This window comes from Mercenaria mercenaria, chromosome 8 (assembly GCF_021730395.1).
Source record: "Mercenaria mercenaria strain notata chromosome 8, MADL_Memer_1, whole genome shotgun sequence".
Classification (NCBI taxonomy): domain Eukaryota; kingdom Metazoa; phylum Mollusca; class Bivalvia; order Venerida; family Veneridae; genus Mercenaria; species Mercenaria mercenaria.
Window position 1 is genome coordinate 81507981 of NC_069368.1, and position 18725 is coordinate 81526705.

An 18725-nucleotide genomic window follows, 5' to 3' on the forward strand; every position below is an offset into this window, starting at 1 on the left:
TTTAAGAAAGAAATAAATAATCAAGATCGCGCTGTTTGAAATTTTACAAAACATTATATGAAAATTTGATCATTTTTAAAGAATTTTGCCTACATTCCTGTCGATATCTTATTAAAATTGTTATAGAATTCAAACTGTATTAGTTCTCAAGCGGTGTTGAAAATTTAAAGCGATTATATTAAAAAATGAATGCACTACGCGCGTTTATTGTGTCAAAAGTAACCGCGATGTAAATTAGACGTTACGATAGGGCGCACGTGCTTGTGGAATGGAAAATTACCAGCATGACGTTTTGATATTTTTACGATTCGCGGGTAGATTCCAGTCAATCCAGGTAATTTTGCCTGATGTAATTTCTCAATTTGGTAAAGTTACCACGTAAAAACCACTCGCCCGATCGGTGGAGTAGTCCATTCGTGCTCTCCTGACTTTAACTCGCCAATGCTTATAACGGTAGAATGCCGTACTTAAGGCAAAATCAACTTTCGTTTTGTGAATTCGCCGATATTTTATATTTTATTTGCAGACCGTGACTGAAAATTGGTTGACCGTCGGTCTACCCAACTTTTCATAGTTAGTGGACCTGCCGATATTTTGGTTGCGTCGGTCCAACGGTCCACCGCTAAGGTCGAGGCCTGATAGTCTTAAACTATATAGACAGCATTACACGAATCTACATCCTTTTAGTTTATTTCCACATATTAACTGAAACAGATTTCAGACATTAAGACCAATTCTCTGTAAAAACCAAAAAAAGTTGGAAACTCATAGTCACAGATTTCCTTTAAACCGATTTTTTCTTGAAGAGGGTGCAAAATTAAGAAAATCCTGTTTTTCACTTTTTCAATATATGTCCCAGTTACCATGGAAACGAGGATGCAAATCCCCAACTTGCTGAATTTTCAAAAAAGTAGGGGTGCATGACTATTTTGTTATCTGGAAAGTACTAGAAAGTGTCCTTTATTTTCGTACTTGCAAATTTTAAAGGCAAATGAACAAGGTTTCATACCAAACTAATATTTCCAAATATTTATTTGATTCTTGTATGATCTAGACTTTTATCTGCAAGAAAAAATATATTTATGGAGCAAAACATATGTTTATATTGTGCTCTACATCTTGAAAAGTGCACAGGTCTCAGCAGAAAAGTATATTTGTTTGTTTAAAGGGAAGATGATATTTCAAAAAGAAACATAAATCGTAGTGGGTCATTCAGACACATTCTTGTAGATTTGGGCCAAAGTTTATGAATTGGGGCATTTTTCCTATTTTTATTACCTCCCCTTGATGCTCTTCATTTAGGAAATCACAAAGAGCTTATCTAAGTTTACTTCCTGGATTATGCTGAATTCAGATTTCTACTCGGATTTTGCAAATTTTTAGTATATAGATACAATGACAGTCAGAGATTTTATGCTAAATGGGCATGGGATGCTTGGATGTGTCCCTTCAAACCAAGTCCACGTTTAAAATTTGCTGAATAGCGACATTGTTTGGGAAAAATACTCTGGCAGAAAAGAGTCTAAACTGTGGATCTATATATATAGACATCAGTCTGACATCTGTGTGTTTATTTCCATAAGTGAAGTTTGTATCAACTGACTGAAGGATCAGTGTTAAAGGATAACACTACAATGAAAACAGGTGAGTCTCATAATATTTTATGTTTTAATATGACATGTAAAAATTCCAAGCTATGCAAGATAAGTGCTCACTTCCTTCAACAGATTCAAAGACCATACAGAGGTTATTTTCTTAAATATTGGACAGACATTTCTTATTATTTTACCAAGATAAAACTTACAGGCATTTTTCCATCATTTTGGGAATACCATGCACCAACACCAGTGGAATTGGGAAAATGCTCTCAGAAATTGTCTAATGTGGAAATTTCCAAATTACCCAAATCTATGTAAAGATATTTTTTTGTGTAAATTAAGCAACACTATAAATGTTGTTGTAATAACCTAAATATAGATATATACAAATTTCAAAACCATTTTAAAACATCAAACAACCATATAAGGTAACACATTTGGGAATTTCATATTCAGACTTGGGAAGAAACATACTGTTTTCTTTGGGATTACCTCCTTTTATTGGAGGTAGATTTATAATGCAAAAAGCCCTGATTTTAGTTGTAAATGTCCATTAGCATGTTTTTTATGTTATTTGTAAAAAGCAGATAAAGACATATTTTCATTTCAAAATGTATATAGAGAATCTATTTTTGTAAATTTATTTGTTTTGTTTTTCAGCTGTGAGTTGTTTCTTTTGAAAATGACTGCTTGATGATAAAGTTTCAAACAACTATGAAGTGAGTGGATGTTCTAGAGAGGTAATCATAATTTAGTCATTTGCAACAGTGTATGTGTTTGCCAAAGTACCTGCAGAAATATAGACTTACTGAAGTAAAAACTCACTGAATGCTGAAAAATGAAAACATTTAATTGCATCCATTGCTACACATAAGTCAGCATGTTTTAATCTGCACATGCCTGTTTTACAAGTACATATTGAATGTTAATGTTTGTGTCAAAGTTAATATGTTTTTATATATATTTACACATCAGAGGCCTACATGTATTTAAATAAAGAATAAAGTCCCCCACATGCCAATATTCATACAAGTATGAAATCTTGACCTCTCAATCTATGATACAAGAATAGCTAGTAGGACTTCATATAACTTAAACTGACATACATTTGTATTGTGACTATAAATATTGATAAGTTTTTGAAATTTTAAAATATACCCTTTTTCAGAAAAGGACCCTCTGCATATGTATGAGAAACAGATTTTACTTTTAAAGTGGCCCACATAATGTTGAAAAGGATGAAATCCTGTATCTGTCAAAATGTAACAACAGTAACAACTATTTTAGTTTGATTTGTGTATATTTCAGACTAATTCTTCAAAGAATGAATGATCATCATCATGCTTATATTGGAATAAAAGGAAGGAAGGTATCTACATTTTATTTATAGTTTGTCTTAAGTCTCTGATCAGGTCTGATTTCAGATCTTTATAAATGCTTTATTGAATGTTATTTTTTGACAGAATATTTATGAACTTTGTTTAGAATTTCATGTATCTTAAATTTAATCAAAGTGTAGCAAAGTCAAAAGTATTTAATGTATTTCATACAATTGTTCCTTTTAAAATCATTTCAAGGAGGGGGAGGTCTATGTGATAAATTATTTTCATTAAAAGAATAAAAGAAAGATGTATATATTATACATTTACTTATACAAAATTTATTAAATGATTGAAATAGTGTAATTTTTATTCATTTACAAATTTGTGAAAGGAAACCCTCCAGCTGGCTTGTAGAATATCAGTAGTTCTACCCAGTAACATGATGTCACAAATATTTTAACTGGAGAGCCCATCCCCATGCCACCACCACCCATAGTCAAATGAAAGACATTCAGATTGTTATTCTCTCACATCTCTATTTTTCAGTGACAGCTGCAGTCAGGGTAAAAGTAAATGCAGTCAGAAGACCTCTGATATCACCTGAAGAGCCAGCCTTCTCAAGATTCTGTATCAAATAAAAATAACAAGGACTGCTAAAAAGACTTTTTATAACTTTCAAATGTGCAGCCTGTGACACAAGTTTGAAATGCAGTATGTCATTGTGAAGGCAAAATGTTTATGAAAATAGTGTGTGTGTGTCTATTCCCAAATAGAGAGGCTGAAAGTGGGGAATCATCAATTAGTGTTTTTGGAATAAGTTATGGACATCTGAATAGTAAAGATCTGTCCCTTTTTTGGATTGCCACAGACCAAAATAATGATTGGTGCCTTTGACATAAATAGAAGAACTCACACTGGACACCCTGAAGATGGAATTACAAGAATGTATGTTGTTTGCATTAATGCTTTTTTTTTCAGATTTATGGAAAAACAATTAGAATGTCATTTCTTAAAAATGTTGATAGTTGTTTAACCAAAGGCCCTGTAATTGAAAAATATCTTTATTCTTGACTTTATCATGTTTATATTAAAATAAAAAAATTTGATACTGTTTGATTACTTTTGCATGTATAACATTAAATTTGTTATATTTAAGTTTGATAAAATTTAATGTATTTTGAAAAAGATGCACTTGAACATATCTAAATGGAATAAACACATGACAGTCTTTGAATATCTGTAAAAAAGCACATATTTTGCAGTTCTCATCAGATTTGGTTACCAATTTACAGCATAATTATACATGAAGGCTTATTACTCAAACATATGCAGATCTAATTGTATATTTTCTACCATAAATAATTTCATTTCATATAGATTTTTTAAATCTTTAAAAAATACTGAGAAAATATAGCAAAACAATGGTTGAATTAGTATTCTTGATTTTGTGAGACTGTTGAAATATTACAATTCTTTTTCCCTCTTAAGCCTGTATCATAAAATCATATTTTCTGATGAAATTTATTTTTTAAGAATGTTGCAATGCAGATTTTAATGAAAATTCATACATTTGTAAAGTTACCTATATTGTGTTAGGTAATAACTTAAGCCCATATATACTAATTGGCCAATGATTGAAGAGAACATCTGAGTTTCTAGCTGACTTTCTGACTAATTTAAGACCTCATTCATGTAACAACATCTATTAATCTTCAGAAATCCAGTAACATTGTCATCTGTAAAACAGGTTTCATTCTAAGATATACAAGGCATATAACATCCTATTTTACCAGCATGTATTTACTTTAATAAATAAAGTAGATTTAGTTGTGTATTTTGATAAATTTTGGAAAAAGCATTAGGAGATATTTCTGCAACTGCAGTTTGTATTAACTGAGTATTTACTGGCACTGGAATGTGCATGATCAGGGTTTTTCTGAATAAACTTAGTAAAGTCTTAAATCTACATTATCTATAGCTATCCGTAAAAAGTCTGGCCATTGTCTTGATAGTTTGAAAGAATTAAATACATTTGAGCCGCACCATGAGAAAACCAACATATTGGCTTTGCGACCAGCATAGATCCAGAGCAGCCCGCGCAGTATGGTCAGGATCCATCCTGTTCGCTTTCAAAGCATATTGCAATTAGAGAAACTGTTAGTGAACAGCATGGATCCTGACCAGACTGCACTGATGCACAGGCTGGTATGGATCCATTCTGGTCGCAAACTCACTATGTTGGTTTTCTCATGGCGCGGCTCATTTAAAGTTGTATCTAGCAAAATATTGACTAAACTGTTCTTGGTAATTGATTAATTTGATTGTTAAAGGAAGAATGTGCATCATGATTGTTATTACATGAACATACTGTATTATTTTTAAATATCATGATATTTTTCAGTCTTGGATTACACTGTTATTTGTTCATAATTTTGAAATGTATTTAAAATGTAAATATTAAATCAAATGGCGAAGTAGACATGATTTTGCTTTTACTATTATTTGTTTCCATGGCAACAAAATGATTTCCAAAGGTGAAAGGACACTGTCTTTACACAAACACACATAGATATTTTTATGCCGATTCTTCTCCTTAAATTCCTCGATTTCTCCCTAAATTCTGTGGAGGACTTCTCCCTCAAATTTTGACCTAGGATGATCCCTGTTTTTTAATGCAAAATGAATGTTGTAACCATGGCAACTTGAAAAAAAAATTGGACAGTCATGATTAGTAACCATACAATACCTTAAAGGCCAGTGTCAGTTGGTTATGAGTATTTCCAACTGCTTTGAAACTCAAATTAGTTTACCCAAAAGAAAGAAAAGTGCATATAAGGTTGTTGAGAAACTGACCTTGTGACAATGCTTTAAGTTTCATAGATCATGATTATGGTTGTATCCTTCTTAATTCTGCCCAGAATGTGCTTCAGGTGCATTAGATGCATTGACAGTTTGCAGATGAACTTTTCTTGTTTCATAGAATACAAAATTGATACAGGAAGTGCTTTAAAAAGGTCTGAATTATAATTTTCTTGTACGTTGCCATGGTAACGGAACATTCCCTTAATTTCTAGACAAAGTGTTGGACAGTATAACTTTGTAAAATTATTTTACATGAAATACTTATGTTTTGCAACAATTCTGTATCTGGCAATGTAATATTATTTCAGGTTATTCTGTAATTTAGGCATAAATGAGTTTGCTGAAAACTCATTTTTGTCAATTTCAAATTTCTGTAAAAAGCTCAAATATGAATGACCCACTAAAATTCCTCCTTAAATTGAAATGGGTATCATAGCTCTGCTGAATCCATACAAGTATTATATTCAGATGCGTGCACTTTTTTCTATTAGAAGTTGAAAAATATACATGCAGACCAATTTTTAAAGATAATGTAAAATCTTAAAAGGGGGTATTTATAAAATTGTTGCTTCTAAAACTGTGAATATGTTGGAAGACAATATTTGTCTTCAATAATTACTTCAGGTATGTATTTCAGGCAAATATGAAAATTAGTGCTCTATTGCAGACATAGAGACCACTATGTGTAAAGAAAATTGTAACATTTTAGTAAAATTTGACTCTCAGAAATTGCCATTTTTCGCAAAAAGTATAATGTTCCCGTTTCCATGGTAACCAGAGCTGATTCATATCTTTTCCCCCTTGATTCTTCATATATGGCTTGAATACTAAAAAGGGTGCAAATATGAAGTAATTCTGAGACTATGAGTTTCCGACCCCTTCTTTAATTTTTTGGTTCTTACAGAGAATTGGTCTTAAGTTTTCAGGCTGTAAAAAGTCTCCCTGTACTTGGATTCAGTGTTGTTATATTTTCTGGTCCTTTTGGACCATGGAGTCCATTCAACATTTGTGTAATAGATTAAGAGTCCCACTTAAGCCAATGCTTGGGAGGCGTGAGAGATGTCCTCTCGCAAACAGACTCGGTCAAAACGAGTCTGCTGTTATTCTTCTTGGTTGCATTCTTTGCTTCCAAAGGATCTTTTTACAGATTTTATTCATATTCATTTGCTATATCATCGCTGTCTTTTCCCCCACAAGCCTATTGTTTGCACCGAGTCAGGTTGATGTTGACATATAAAGAGAAAGATGACCCGGAATTTCTGGAAATTCCCGTCTGGTTCCCGCGTACAAAAATCGAGTACCATCCGCGCGTAGTAAGCATCCAATGATAACGCGCCTTCTTAGAATTGTCGTGACATAGTGAGGGGTTTCCACTGTTTCTATTTTTAGTACCAATGAAACAAGCGCTTACTAAAATATAGTTTGACATCAATTTCTCGGGATTCCATGTTACAATTTAATGATGAAAGTCAAACTTTCTCGAAATCGCGGAGGACTTTCTTCTTATTTTATGATATTGACCTGCAATTTTTATCGGACACTCGGTCTTGTGAACTTGATATATCACGCCGGACCGGATCAAAATTTACCGGAAATGTCCGACGGCTTTCGCGACCTCTGTAGTTTTTGACCCCATATGACCAAGATTCTAACTTGACCTAGAGGTCATCAAGACAAACATTCTGATTACTTCTCATGAGTTTCAAACTTAAAATGTGGTATCTAGTGTTAACAAGATATTCCTTTGATCTGGCCTAATGACCTAGTTTTTGACCAGACATGACCCAGATTCGAAATTGGTTTAGAGGTCATCAAGATAAACATTCACGAAGATAGGTCATAAATGTGGCCTCTCCAGCGTTAACAAGCTTTTCCTTTGATTTGACCTGGTGACCTAGTTTTTGACCCCAGATGACCCAATATTGAACTTGTCCAAGATTTTATCGAGGGTAACATTCTGACCAAGTTCCATTAAGACTGGGCCAAAATTGTGACCTCTAGAGTGTTAACAGTCAAATTGTTGACAACGACGACCGACGCTGGCTGACGACGGACACAGATGCACCATATAAACAAACTGGTTTCGGGCAAGTAAAAATGTTTTCGGGCAAGTTTTGGCCCAATCACATTAGTAACCAAGTTTAAAGGTCCAATACTAAGGAAAGTGAACATTTTAATTTCTTTTAAAAAGCACAGAAACTATTTCATTTTATTGGAAAATGAAAGTTGGTATGTAGAAATTCGAAATAAATCGCAGTATATGTACAATTACTTTTCTATGAAGTATGAAGAAAGTTAAAAAGACCTGGGGGGTCATTCTGTCGATTCATTGAAATTTCAACATAATACACATACATTTCTTTGAGTTCCAAAGACCTTCTGTAAATTTTGACCTGCCAATCTTCATTATTTAGTGTCTTGCAGAAGTCTATGCACTGGCTATGAAAAAAATTGCCAACTCACTTTCCCTTAGTAATGGACCTTTAAAGGTCCCAGGTAAAAGTGTTCTCCAGTTATCGAGTGTAAACCATTAACTCTACCGACCAGCAGACTAATGTGACTAACAGGATCCCCATTTCTTTGAAGGGGGGCTTAAAAATGAATGAAAAACACGGAAGTTTGTCTCCAGTCGACTTAATTTCAAACTCAACAAATAGGGAAACTGACATATGTTTGAGAATCCCATTTTCTTATTTTATAATCTAACTTTTTACTTCTTTCATTGAATTTAATTTCATAATATTTTATTGTGAATTTTTTCATTATATCGCTTTTTTTTATTTTCAGTAACTAATTTTTCTTTTTAGAATTATTACCTTTTCTTATTTTTTCTGTCAACATCCATGTTTAACTCCTAACAAATTACTGTCAGGTGTTGTCATTAATGCCAGTTTTGTCATTTATTACTTTTAACCTTTATCTTCAAAATTCTTCGCTACAGAGAATTATTAAAGCCATCATCAGCATTATTATTAAATATTTAACGATACAAGTTAAAGCATAGCAAAAGTTCCTTCTAGGGCATATTTATATTTATAAATATAAAATGATCATCTTGTAAAATTTTGGTTGCAATGTCTGTTTTATACTGCCAAAAAATTTCAAGTAAGTATTTACGCTAGTTATTTAACATAAATTGTTAAATCCAACAACAAATTTAATCTGTTACCACTTTCAGTAGAGTAATTACGGCAATAAGACATTGACCCGGTTAATCATTTACGATTGGATGGGTGAATTTGTTGCGCATAATTAGAGGGTCGCAATGGGTTTTTTTTTCCATATATTAACTATGCATTTCAAGGTAACGATAATATTTAGTTGTTTACATTTAAATTTGCTGATATATGTCTATTTAGTTGACTGAATGTATGTTATGTTCCTCAAGAATGGAGGAAATAACATCCTCGGGTTTAGTAATATGTAATCCACGGAACGCGTTCAGTCAGAGATTCGCCTCAGTTAGGAAAGAATAGTCTAACGTCAGAGGTTATTTCTAAGGTCACGGAGTTTTATTGGCCAGCTTGTAATGACAACAGCTTTCGGTATCAGTAGCTCAGTCAAGTGTGACTTATTGAACTATAATATTCCTTCTCAAGAGAAGGAATAATAAGTTATTTTCATTTCATGTCTTATAAATACATGTACAAGATTTATGTTCCATGTGTTATTATTTTTATCTATAATATCTTGACTGAATCAAGAATATTAAATGTAAAAAGAACTAGAGCTATCACTGAAGGTGATGAATGTACCCCCACACACACTGACACAGTACATTGCAATTTGATGCAATTATGTGGGCTGTAATATTTATATAGTATAGTAACAAAGAACAAAGTCCCATAACTCTGCAGAATATTTTTTTGAAAGAATCTTACATGCACCATGCACAAATAAGGTTGGTACTGATCACTTGTGTGAAGTTTCATTAAATTGTGTGCAATGGTTCGGGAAATTAGGCGAGCACAAGATTGCATATGCAGACTCTATGTATAAAGCTAAGTAACAAAAAGCGAAGTCCAGTAACTCTGCTGAATATTTATCTAAAAGAAGGTAGCATGCACCATGCACAACTAGGGTTGGTTACTGATCAACTGTGTGAAGTTTCATTAAATTGTGTGCAAGGGTTCCTGAGATTAAGTGCGCACAAGGTTGCATATGCAGACTGTATGTATATAGTATATTAACAACAAACAAAGTCCCATAACTGCACAGAATTTTTTTTCTGAAAGAACCTAAAATGCACCTTGCACAACTAGGGTCACTACTGATCACTGTGTTAAGGTTCATTAAATTGTGTGCATGGGTTCGGGAGATTAGGCGCGCACAACATTGCATATGCAGACTCCATAATAGTAATTATAGTACAGTAACAAAAAACAATGTCCCGTAACTCTGCAAAAAAAAATTCTGAAAGAACCTAACATGCACCATGCACAACTACTGTTGTTACTGATCTTGTGTGAAATTTCATTAAAATTGTCTAGGGGATGAGGAGAGTTGATGCGCACAAGATTGTGTCTACAGACAGAAAGACAGATGGACAGACAACCTAAAACCAGTTGTTCGGGGGATACAATAAGAAAATACCATTTTCACTGTTTTTCTTATTTGCCCATTGAAGAAGACATTAAGACTCTTTCTTTACTTTTAAACCAGATCATTGTGTCACTATGACAATGAATTCCCAGATTATCATTGATTTTACAGAGCTGCTGCACTATTTCACTTGAAGAAATCTTCCAGGTTTGGGCCAACAGGTTCAAATGGACTAAGTCAAGACCATGTTCCCACGTCCTTGAGCCGATCCCACGATCCCATCCCTCGAGCCTAGCCCTGGTTTCCCAGTATCCCAATTTTTTCACCATATGACTGCACTAAGAATTGACTATCTTCTTTATATCTGCAAATGTTGGAAATTTAAGCAAACATGCTATTTGGATCTACAGTCACTTGATGTTTTTTCCGACCAGTAAATCAGTGAATCATGATCAAGTGCAGTAGACTTTAACTATTCTTCAGATGCACCTCTTATCTTAAGACAGTTGGAAAACTGCACATTAATTAAAGCTGTAAATACCATTATCATGTAATATTTCATAATCTGTAACCGTTGAGCAAACTTAGACCAAGAATAATAGAAAAGCACTTAAGAGAAGTTTCCAATGAACCTATGACAGGAGACAACTGATTGATTTACCATAAAGATAAAACATATTGTATTGATCTGATGGTCAATAGAACAATTCTGAACCAGAGTCTCGTTTCCTTTGCTGATAAGGAATTTATTGCATTGTAATGTTTTAAAGCAAAAGAAAAGCAGAGAACAATTAAAGGCACATAGAACAAATGCCAGTTACAGTCAGTTACGGACAATAAATTGTTCCAGTCAAGTAAAAATCAAATTTAAAATATCAAAGCTGTCCACCTTCATGGACACAACACACCATTTGGAAACACCAAAGAGATATATCAGTATCCAAGAAACAAGAGCTCGTAGAACACGAAATGCTCCTCTTGATGCATTCAGTAACTGCACAAGGAACAGAAATCATTTGGTCACTGGACATTTGAAGTACTGACCTCAAATCATTAAATATGGGTCATTTACCAGTCATAAGTAACCTCCTTTTCAAATGTGATCTTACACCAAAGCATTCTCTAGTTATTTGGAAAAAAATATTTCTACTGTTCTAGGTCAATGTGAACTTGACCTTTGACCTACTGACCTCAAAATCAATAAGGGTCATCTGCTGGTCAAGATCAACCTCCCTATTAAGTTCTGTGATCCTAGGCCCAAGCGTTCTCTAGTTATCGTCCGGAATAATAAAAGGTATTAAGTGAAAAGTAGAACAGGAACTGAAAAAACTCTATGTACTTTGTTTTACAGATTTCTCACCTTAACTATTTCTATCAATATTGAAGCTATTACAAAGGCACCACAGAATAACTGTATTTCCATGATGGTTATTATTGCATGGCCCATCAGGGCCGGGCATATAGAGGTGGTTTTAGAATGTGCAATGGGTTCGGATTTGACAATTTTTTCCCTCCGAGTAATATTTCTGTTAAATTTTCGTTTGACACTCAGAAAGTGAATATTCTAAAGTGTAATCGCAACAATAATGGAATTAATATTATTTAATTTTGTTCCTTCTGGTTTATATTTTGCAACATTTGCAGAATTTGCATTATATTGAATCGGATTTGATCAATTTCAGCCTTTCAAGTTATTGCTCGCACATGCGCAGTAAAATTATGTCATTCTTGCTGTACAGTCAGTGTAACGTCTTTTTTTATTAAAATATTTTGTAGTGGATTTTGTCAAGAACAAGGTAAGTTGTTACCAAAATATTGTTTTTGATAACAATGCATTTTGAGTGCCAATTCACATGTGTTGATCTAAATTTTAGAATACTGACAGTAAACCAAACTCTTAACGAGTCACCCTAAGTGATGACCTACTTACACTATCAATAGGAAACATAAATAAATAGCATGCTTTAGAAGACTTTTAGCTTAGTTACGCATTTTAATAGGTTTATAGAGGTGAGTTGCAGTTAAGTATCATTTTTTAATGTGTATAAATGTGAAGTTTTTGAAGATGGAATAGTGTAAACAATAGACCACGTGATTTTTGGCACGATTTTACTACACATACATGTACATATGCTACTTTTGGCAGGTGGCACTGTGTAAAGTTTTTCCAATTATTAAATGAAGCTATTTATAAACATATCCCAATGTCTGAAACAGTTACTGAAAAATTAGGCATTTTAATTTATCAATTTGAGACCGCGTCAGAACTTTTGACTCGGTGTCTTGGAGAGAATTTTCTTGTACTCCTATATATACCTAGTTTTTAACAACTGCCCTGACCTCCCAGTTATGATCAGAAATTAACTGTTGAATGTCGGGAGTATTTCCATAAATGTAGATACGGATTTATAGGGAGATTACGCACCCACCCTCGATGAAAAATGAAAATGTAATTTTAGTCCCATTCAAATACACTTGGGTGCTTTCACTTTGAAAAACAACTTAGGTGCTTTAAATTGAAAAACAGTGTACTGGTACTGATGATAAACCCGAACAGAAAATGAGGTTTTTTACCTGTAACTTTTTTATTTCTGCAAATTGAAATCAATGGTCGGTATCAAAATAAAGCTTAACCTTTGCTGAAAACTTTACATAATTCAAATTTATATTTAGTAAGCAAACTCACACGAAGTGAGGGCTTGAAAGGGGTATGTAAAAAGGGGACTTTATGAACGTTGACTGATGATAAATTCGAACCCTCTGTCATTTACAAAATTTTCTTGGTATTATTATATTGAAACTTTCCCCAAAAAGCTGCAACAGTCATTCCTGATCAAGTAATGAAAAGTTAACAAGTGTCAGGCCTTCATGTTTCGACAGTGAGCATGCGCAAAAAAATACCCTCTTCCCCAGTAATTTTGGATAAATATTTTTTATACAAATTTATGTAAGTCATTTATTATTTATACAGAATATTTACCAATTTTGTTTTTGTTTACACCAGTTGGTGTTTTAAGTGGAAACTATTAGATGGTGTGTTCAATTTTATAAATAACCGATTGCAATCGAATATTTCCAAGGTGTTCGACTTTATCATCTGTCCGGGTTTATCATCAGTACCAGTAGGTATAATTTCCAATCTGCAAACTTTCCTGTCTTAAAAATCATATAGTATTTAACTCTTTGCACGCTAAGTAAGTAATTGGTGGAATTGCACTCTGCTACTGAGTAAACTTTCAGGAATTTAAGAAATTCCAGGACATATTGTTAAGAATACTGTAAAACAAGTTTAATTGTTGTTTTTACCAAATAACTTTTACTGTTTGGTAGATATAATATATATGTAACAAATTTGTCATGCTATACACATATATTGTCATACATGTACGTAATTTTGGGTGAAAATATGTGTTTTTTGTAAATAAAACTGAGAATTTCTGAAATAGTTTGTTCTTATTCATATTCCCTCTCTGTATTGTCACCAAACTTAGTTATTTATTGCCTGCTTTTGATACTCTATTTATGCAAGTCTGGAGTACAGTTAATTTTGTAATTCTGCATGGTGTGATACCTCTGGAAACACGGATATGCACACATAGGTTTATTAGATTCCTGACAGAAATCCGATGTCTGATGTCTCTTTACTGCACGATTTGAACATACTTCACAGTCTGGATTGGAGCGTCTCCCACAGTGTGCGACATTAACTTTTTAACACCGTAGCCAATGGGGCTACGGACTTCCAATTTTTTGTAGCCCGACAGAATTTTTTGTAGCCCCACTATTTTTTTGCTCAAGAACGAACAAGACTTTCATTCTTAGCAATATTTAATTTCTTTCAATATACTGCTGTAGGTTGGTGAATATTGATATATTTCAGAAATTTGTAGAGTTTTTCAGAACTGATTTCGAAATCTGAAACAGTGTTCACATAGTTGTGCAGAAAGTCAAAGACACTGAGTCATGAAAAGAGATCTAAACAGCTTTGTAGACAAAGCTTGGCAGTAGACAGACCAGGGGTCTTGCTAGCCCCATTATTGTTTTGGGAGAAGTCAATTCTCCCTCCAACTGATTTAAGGAGAAGTCGAGAGACTTTAGGGAGAAGTTGGAAGACTCCATTAATTTTTATATTTCTACCTCGACGCTGTGAATTGATTCAATGACCATTCATTTTCTTGGTTACATCAATTTTACCATACACAGTGATTATTGTTTCAATACAAAATTCTAAGAAAAAAATGTTTTCTGCTCAAGTCGGTGCTGTATCTAACACGCCGATTTTTTTGTTGCTATATCGTGTAATATATGAATGCAGGATGAAAAGGGGTTCATCATTTATACCGAGTCACCACTTGTGTGAACAGTTTTTCATTCGAATAAAACTGAAACTAAACTGTGTCAAACCTTGAAATACATACAGGTATTCAAATCAATTCATCCATCAAAGTTAGTTTTACGAAGTTAATACTTTACATGTCGTTCTTTTACCACGGATACCAAATAATTGTGTCTATTATTCCAATTAATCGGACAATTTCTTTAGAAAACGACTCGCACGTGTTGACAATTAAATGCTAAGTGTCAAAGACGTAACCGCGGCGCTGATTGGCCTATTACAATTGCCTCTGGTGAAACCGATAATTTGATTTGCTTTCACACTTCTCGCGAAAATCTCACAAGTACCTGAAGTAGGCGGAGCTTAAATTATGCTATGTGTGAGTGTGTATGTGTATTTGACGCACATTATGACATGGTGCAAATTGTCAAAAGATTAGCGAGTGCGCATCCAAAACAAATTCGGGCGACTTGAATTCGCTTTGAGATTGGATTTGAGCGAAGTTTGAAGCTTCGAAGCAGCAATTTTCCTCCCACGTTTGCAATGATCTTTTTGGTAAATTTATTCCTCAGAAATTTTTCATAGCCCGACGGGCTACGGTCTGCCGATTTTCTGTTGCCCGAGCCGATTTTTCGTAGCCATTGGCGATCGGGCTACCGTTAATGTCGCACACTGCTCCCACCACCAATCCTTTTTGGATTAAGTGAGACAAAGTGTCTGCTAGTTAACCTGGAAGCTGGGTTGTTGACTGGTCTTCTAAATGGCCGGGATGTATTCTCGTATCCTTCCAAAAGACCTTCAATGATCGCCATACGAAACTTATGGGTTTTGACACGTTTTGTAGGATTCAAGTCCTTGTATATTACTTTGGCATTTACAAAACTAACTTCAAGAAGGTTGCAAATGAACAGTTTTTTCCACCACTTAAGCATACGATGCAAAAGCACACTGTATTGAGTCTGTTGATCAGCTAGGTCGACCCCTCCCATGAAATGAGTATACATCTGAACAGCACGTGGATGGTCGACTTCACGTCTGTAATTTTGATGAAGCCTAGATCGTACTTGTTTCACAAATGTTGAACCATTATGCACAGTACTTAGCAGATGTACAAGTCTCTTATCATGCCAAGTTATGAAGAGTTTATTATCAACCCTATGGAGCAGCGGGGGGGTCCCCTTTTGGCGGCTTAGCAGTTTTCACCTGAAAATATAAAAAAAAAAACCATAATAAATGACATGAAATTTCCAATTAAAACCTGCAAAACTGTTACAAGAATACATTTATAAGCATAATACAATATAATAAACAATAACTACAAAAAAGGGCAGATTTTGTTTTCTTTTTACCCAAAAATTATCAGAAATTTAGATTTTGACAAACGCAGTTTTCGGACAATACAAATTTTGGACAAACTTAACTTACGGCAAAAAAAGTTTTTTTTTCAGTTTTTATTTTTATTCAAATGTTGTTTTTTATTTCTCAAAGTAAATATTCTGGGGTAGTTTGATAAAAAATTTCAATTACCACAGCAGGAACCCCAATTCTGTTTGCTCACAATGTTCCACAGGCTCCAGTTTGGTTCTCCTCGAGTTCTTGGAACAGTGCTGGGCTCGTGAAAAAGTTATCACAGTACACATGATGTCCAAGCTGCAATAAGGGTTCACACAAACCAACAACAACCCTGTGTGCTACTCCCCTGCCTCTAGGATCATTATCAGGTTTACCAGTATAGAGTTGCCAGTTGAAAACATAGCCTGTTTTTGAGTCCGCTAATGTCCAAACTTTCAGTCCCCACTTATGTGGTTTATTTGGAATGTATTGTAGTAACTTCGTTCTACACTTGAAAGGTACTAAAGTCTCATCTACTGAAATTTCACGCCTCGGATGATAAGCATCTTGCCACCTTTGGATTAGTAAAGCAGCAATCCTGTCTATTTTGTATGCCGGGTTGTATTGCGGGCTATCTCTTGGCGGCTCTTGAGAATTATCCGCAGCATGAAAGAAAGACAGTATGTTATAAAACCGATCCCTTGTCATGTAAGAGGTTAACCTTTTTAGTGCTATCAGGTCATGTGTACCCCAGTACAGGTCATAGCTGGGAAGTTTGAAAAATCCCATGAATAATATCACTGATAAGAATATTTTCATTTCCTGGTAAGAAACAGCTTCCCACGTTCGAGCTCGTGCCTACTGCGGCAGGTTGTCCACACCTCCTTTTTGTTCAATATATTGTTCATAATACAAGTTAGTCTGTGTTACCAGAATATTTATTACCTCATCATCAAATATTTTAGCAAATATCTCATAAGGAGTACTGTCTTCATCAAAGTTTTTAGGACCAGGGACAGTATAGAACTCGCGTAACCATTCACACTGATAGGCACCGTGGAATGCATCCCTATCCTCGCGTTCTTCACGTGCAATTTCGTTTTCAATTTCCAATAAGTCTTCATCATCTAACTCAATATCGTTCGGGTCAACTTCCTGCAGTTCTAAATTCTCGTCTACTGGGTTAAATCCAGCAAATTCATCGTCATCACTGTCCGATGCTATTATATCCTGATAATCATTGTCAGCCATGACTCAATTTTTCAATTAGTTCCAATTAACAGCTCAAAATTCTCGAAAAAACGGCATCAAAGTCATTTTTTTTTACATTTTTACAATTTACATGGGCGCCGCCATTACAGGTGCCCGTATGTAGATATCAGACTAAAACGCTGACGAATACTACATAGCCTGCCGACAACTGGTATAAACTACGGTCCTACGGCGCTAGTGATCGCGGTATTAGGAGTCGCCGGCGGATGGATCCGCCGCTAGCATGCTAAGAGTTAAGATACCCAGTATGACTACAATTTAGGTATACATGTACTGTAAGGCCAAAAAAATGTTTCCAGTAACATGCTAAAGAAAAATAGGTAGATAGCTGGTCAGTAATTTAAAAAAAAAAAAAAATTCTGGATTTTATTTTCAAGTGGGACCTTTTGGAAACTATTTTTGTGTACAAAAATATGAATAAGGGAGTTATTCCTTTAGAGTTTCAGTAACAGGGATATAAACTAGCTATTTTTATTTAGGGGCCCAGACTGTCCAAAAAAAATGTTTAACATTAGGTATATGGGCATTTTCTCCAACAATTTAGGGTCCCAGTCCAAAATCTAGGAACCATGGGCTACTGGGCCCCTGCTAGGGGTGTAACAATATGCGAGTCTCACGATACAATATGTATCGTGATACAGATGCAACGATACAGTACATATCGCGATATGAATTGAGTATCGTAAGTAAGCATTTATGTGACAAAATAACAAGAGGACCATGATGGTCCTGAATCGTTCACCTCTTCCCACACAATCCAGTTTTGAGAATGACGTCGTTTTTTCTATTATTTGACATAGTGACCTAGTTTTTGAGCTCATGTGACCCAGTTTTGAACTTGACCTAGATATTATCAAGATAAAAATTCTGACCAATTTTCATGAAGATCCATTGAAAAATATGGTCTCTAGAGAGGTCACAAGGTTTTTCTATTATTTGACCTATGGACCTAGTTTTCGAAGATACGTGACCCAGTTTTGAACTTTACCTAGATATCATCAAGGTGAACATTCTCACAAATTTTCATGAAGATCTCGTGAAAAATATGGCCTTTAGAGAGGTCACAAGGTTTTTCTATTTTTATATCTACTGGCCTAGTTTTTGATCGCACGTGACCCAGTTTTGAAACTGACCTAGATATCATCAAGGTGAACATTCAGATCAATTTTCATGAAGATCCATTGAAAAATATGGCCTCTAGAGAGGTCAAAAGATTTTAATAATTTTAGACCTACTGACCTAGTTTTTGACCGCAGTTGACCCAGTTTCAAACTTGACTAAGATACCATCAAGATGAACATTCAGATCAACTTTCATACAGATCCCATGAAAGGTATGGCCTCTAAAGAGGTCACAAGGTTTTTTTATTATTTGAACTACTGACCTAGTTTTTTAAGGCACGTGACCCAGTTTCAAACTTGACCTAGATATCATCAAGGTGAACACTCTGACCAATTTTCA

At 34.4% G+C, this 18725-nt stretch overlaps 1 protein-coding gene and 1 long non-coding RNA gene across 10 annotated transcripts in view; one reads left to right on the forward strand and one right to left on the reverse strand.

Annotated features, from left to right (window-relative positions):
* Positions 1-18725, reverse strand: part of LOC123565984 (sodium/calcium exchanger 3-like) — a 257228-nt gene that overhangs the window by 135067 nt on the left and 103436 nt on the right. The window lies entirely within an intron of this gene.
* On the forward strand, positions 908-5210 carry LOC128559122 (uncharacterized). The gene is made up of 4 exons (XR_008372202.1): positions 908-1644; positions 2259-2338; positions 2907-2967; positions 3467-5210. It is a non-coding gene; the product is annotated as an uncharacterized LOC128559122 (long non-coding RNA).